Source organism: Nannospalax galili, unplaced genomic scaffold (assembly GCF_000622305.1).
Source record: "Nannospalax galili isolate Female #2095 unplaced genomic scaffold, S.galili_v1.0 scaffold125, whole genome shotgun sequence".
Classification (NCBI taxonomy): Eukaryota; Metazoa; Chordata; class Mammalia; order Rodentia; family Spalacidae; genus Nannospalax; species Nannospalax galili.
Window position 1 is genome coordinate 2,739,478 of NW_008354705.1, and position 4,727 is coordinate 2,744,204.

General features: G+C 38.9%; 1 pseudogene; it reads left to right on the forward strand.

Moving 5' to 3' along the window:
* The first annotated feature begins 2,621 nt into the window (after positions 1 to 2,621).
* LOC103749107 lies at positions 2,622 to 2,969 on the forward strand (annotated as a pseudogene).
* The last annotated feature ends 1,758 nt before the right edge of the window (positions 2,970 to 4,727 follow it).

Here is a 4,727-nt window from a genome sequence, read left to right on the forward strand (position 1 = left end):
TTAAAAAATTCTGAGTTTTTTTATAAAAAGCTAAAATAAAGTTGAAACATAATGAATACTGCTTACACATTCTAAGAAATATGCGTTGTTATTTACTGTATCTGTTTTCGGCAGAATGTAATTTCTCTTCAATATATGATCAATTTGTAGATTCTTAGTTTAGGATTCATGCTTATTTTTTTAAGGACAGGGTCTCACTCTGTAGCTCTGGCTGATCTAGAACTTTCTATGTAGACCAGACTGGCTTTCTACTCACAGAGCTCTGTCTGCCTTTGCCTCCTAAGTGCCAAGATTAAAGAAATGTACCACCACACCGAGCCCTCATGATCATTCTTATAGAACCTAGTACTAAACTTATAGGTTTCATTGCACAGTGTTTATTTTCCTAGATAATTCATAATCCTGCCTATTTGATACATATATGCAGTGCCAAGTTTATCCTCAGAAGAGACCAAGATGAGGGGAGATTTTTCCATGTAACAACCACGTCTTGGTCCCACTGTTATTGGAGTCCAATCTCCAGTAAGTTGAGTCATAGATAGCAAAAGACTCAGGATGGAAATGTGCTAAAATCCCAATTACTTTCCTTTGGAAATGGCCTCAATGTGTAGTTCAAGGCCTCCAAAACCTAAGAAGTTGTAGCTGTTGAATCTCATCTTTTTAGCCAGATGAATCAAACTAGGCCTATTGAATTGAAATTTCTGCACCTTAGAAAAAGGAGGCTAAAGGATTGAGTTGTAGACCTTGGTTGTTTTAATGGGAACCCTTGAGTAGACAGGCAGATGCTTTTACAATAGCACGTGTACTTCCAAAGTGCCTTTTGAAAGTATGCCTTTCTAGGGTCTTGAAATACAGTGTTACTATTTTTGTGTAGAAATTTTATAACTTTTATTTTAAAATATTTTCCTGCTTATTCAACCAGTTTATTGTCTTTATGAAAAAAAGCTTCATAAAGATTGTTTTAGCTCTCAGCAGCTCTTTCCAGAGCTCTGAGGAAAGAGAAAAGGGAGTATGGTGAGAGGGGTGAGATGGAGCTACAAAGAGGGGAACAGTAGGGTACAGGCTTTATCAAAGAGGAAAGGGAAAAATGGAACTTCAACTGGGGAGAGGAGAGGTAATACAGAGGGATAGGGAGGAAGGAGAGATACCTATCACTAAGATATCTGAAAAATCCATAAGGAAACTTATTATCTTATAAGCTTACTTAAAAATACATATAATATCTATGTATACATATATATGCATGTACATATATTTGATGGGGTTATGCCACACTGAGTGACAATGCTCCCTCAGAGTCATCAAGTATCTAACAGAAACCCAGTGCCAGGCAAGGGAAACCTTCCTTGGACTCCCAAAGCAGTTATAGGCTGCTGCTACTGTCCTTTTTTGCCTCCCAGAACTTGAAGGGAAGATCTTATTGCTAAAGACATCACACACTTGGGACACAGGTCGTGGAGGACTCAAGCTGGAACTTGTTTGGAAGCCTGTTCCCTGAGTACAAAGTCATAATATAGGAGAGTGCTATGCTGGCTGCCAAGGGAGAAAAGAAATTCCATAGTTTTGATTTGGAGATATTTTCAGTTTAAGTCACTCAGGACAGACTAACACTACTTTATGTTCATGGCCTATTTTGATTAGGGTCAACCGGGGCCTATGTGCCATTAATCTTCCCACAAATTCACGTGGAATGCGGCCAGTCACTGCAGCACAGCTTTCAATATTTCTGTCCACATTTCACTGATTAATTCAAGCCATGTCAGCCTGGACTTGAGAGTGTAGGGAAACGCAATCTCATCCTGCCCTGGAATGAGAAATATTGCAAATATTGATGAGTAGCATTCGTGTAAGGTGTCTGTGGCAGGATCTTTGTTTCTTGGTTTAGTTATGATCAGAGACTATTATATTCTTCATTGTTTTTAGATGGGGATTTATTTTTAAATATTGATTGATTGTTTGATTTGTAGTGCTTGGGTCTGAACCCAGGGTCTTACATATGCTAGATAAGTGCTGTACTACTGTTCTCCATCCCCAGCATAAGTTTGTTGACTGATCAACCATTATCATTTTGAGATACTCTATTGGGTAATACTTTCACAAGAAACAATTTCAAAGGGCTAATGTTGGAGCATTTTAGCTGTCATTTCTTTTTATGATTTTTCTTTTCATGTGAGCTACATTTGTGCTTGAGAAAGATTTGAATGTTTCCAGTTTGTGGATTATACTGGCTCTAGTCTGGGCACTGTGACAAATTCTCTTGCTCTCCTTTTTTATTTTTGTTCCTTAATGCACTTTTTGATTGATCTTTACTTGTGTTTGGGAGGGAAAGCACAGATGCTTGAATCTGACTCTTGGTGAAGAAATAAGCAAAGCCTTTTTTTTTTTTGACTTTGATTCTCAGTCTCAGAATCTTTGGGTAAGGCAGAAATCCTTCACAAGGTCAGGGCTAGGTCCTCTGCTGGAGCGTGGAGGAGCAGTCTAGCCAGGAATGACACACTGCTCTTCTACTCTCTGCTTCTTTTTTTAAACAAATATTTTATTTGAAGCTACTTCTAGCATTTTGGATCCATTTCCATCACTTCCTGCAGTCTCTTGTCAGATCCCTCTCTACCACAGGCAAAATGGTGAAGCTGATCAAGAGCAAGGAAGTTTTTTAGGAGGCCCCAAGCTCTGCAGGAGATAAGCTTGTGGTGGTGGACTTCTCAGTCACGTTGTGATCGTGTGGACCTTGTGAAATGATCAAGCCTTTCTTTTATTCTCTCTGTGAAAGGTATTTCAATGTGGTATTCCTGGAGGTAGGTGTGGATGGATGCCTGCTAGGATGTTGCTGCAGACTGTGAAGTTAAATGTATGCTGACCTTCCAGTTTTATAAAAAGGGTGAAAAGGTGGGTGAATTTTCTGGAGCTAACAAGGAAAAGCTTGAAGCCACTACTAATGAATTTGCCTAATCATGTCCTGAAAGGCATGCCCAGCTGCTGGCTGTTTAAAGCCTATAATTTTTTAAATTTGCAACAAAATATGAGGTATGGAGATTCTATACCCAACTGCCATCTGATTATAAAAGACAATAAAATACTAATTTTGCTCTTTCTTAAGAACATATTTTATTTATTATTTTTACTTTTGCGTGTATTGCCTGCATACATGTAAATGCACCTATGTCGTGCAATGACCATGGGGGTCGGAAGAGGGCATCACATTCTCCTGAAAACTGAGGTTAAGGACAGTTGTTAGTCATCATGGGGGTGCTGGGAATTGAACCTGGGTCCTCTGCAAGAGCAGTCACTGCTCTTAACTGCTGAGCCATTTCTCCAGCCCCACACATTCTACTTCTTTATGCCCATATAATCCTTAACAATTTGCTTGTCAAAAAGATAATTAATTACCTATATAATTAGAAATAACTGCCATCTAATTTAGTGCTATAGTTGTTGTGATGCTTTTGTCCAATTAAAAAGAGAAAATGTACCTGTGATTTTCTTATGTGGTTAAAAAATTACATAATAGTTTGATTTTGTCCATTTGTGCATGTATTTTTCTGTGTTATCAAAATACAATTGTTTGCAGTTCAAACTTATATAAACATGATTCATTAAAATAAAGTACTGGACAAAGAAATATACTACTGCCTTAATTACTTATGGTGACAAAATATGTGACATAAGCAAATTAAGGGAGGAAAAGAATATTTTGACTCATGCTGTCAGAGGTTTCAGTGTATCACAGCAGGGGAAGGCATGGCATCTCAGTTCATGGTGGAGGAAGTGTGTGGTAGTGGGTGTTTGTATTGCCACAGACTAGGAAGCAGAGTATCCAGTCCAGAACCTTCAAAGGCCTGCTCCCTAGAGATCTGTTTCAACTAATTGGGTGCATCTGCTTCCTGTAGGTTTTACAGCCTTCAAAATAGCATTTTTAATCTGAGGACTAGGGCCTAAAAGGTGAGTTTATGATTCTGGACTGTCCCTATTCTAGATTCAAACCATAAAACCTATAAATACTATTAATATACTTGTTAATGTGTGAATGAGTGTGTGTGTGTGTGTGTGTGTGTGTGTGTGTATTGCGTTGTATTGTGTGTTTGAGACAGAGTCTTACTGTTGGAATAACAAAAAGGTCTCATAAGATTAACTGGTCAAAAAAATAAAATCTCTAGTCTATTTGTTGGAAGACCCACCTTTCCATTTTGTTGTTCAGTCACCCCTGGGAAGGTGAGTTCATCTGAAGTTATGCTAAGTAGGTAGGAGGAATACCTAGTGCATTAATGAGCTAGTGAACTTATCCTTCCTGGAATCTGTCCTCCTAGTGCAGGTCTTCTGGACCTGGCCACAGACATGTGACTCTCTGTGTAAGTCTGCCTGCTGAAAAGCAAGGTCTTCATGTCCCTTTTCTAAGCATGCTTTCCCTAGTGCCTTGGGCTGCCCTAGCATAAAGTACTTCTTTACTTTTTCTCTAAAGCTTGCTTCTCCCTGCCACGTGGCAGCTAATCTGTCACATGCCTGACCTCCATGCAGACCCTAAACCAGCATGGCTTCATGGCTTTTTCCCTTCTCCCCTCCATTCTCCCTCTTAAGACAGCTTCCCAGATTCAGTTTGTCTGCCTTGAGGATTTTTCTTTAAATTCTAATAGTATTGTCCTAAAGCTTCCATTTGAGTCCATTCTTCAATTCTTTTATGAATGAGACTAAGAACCCTCTAGACAATACTGCTTCTCCCCTGTATCATTACT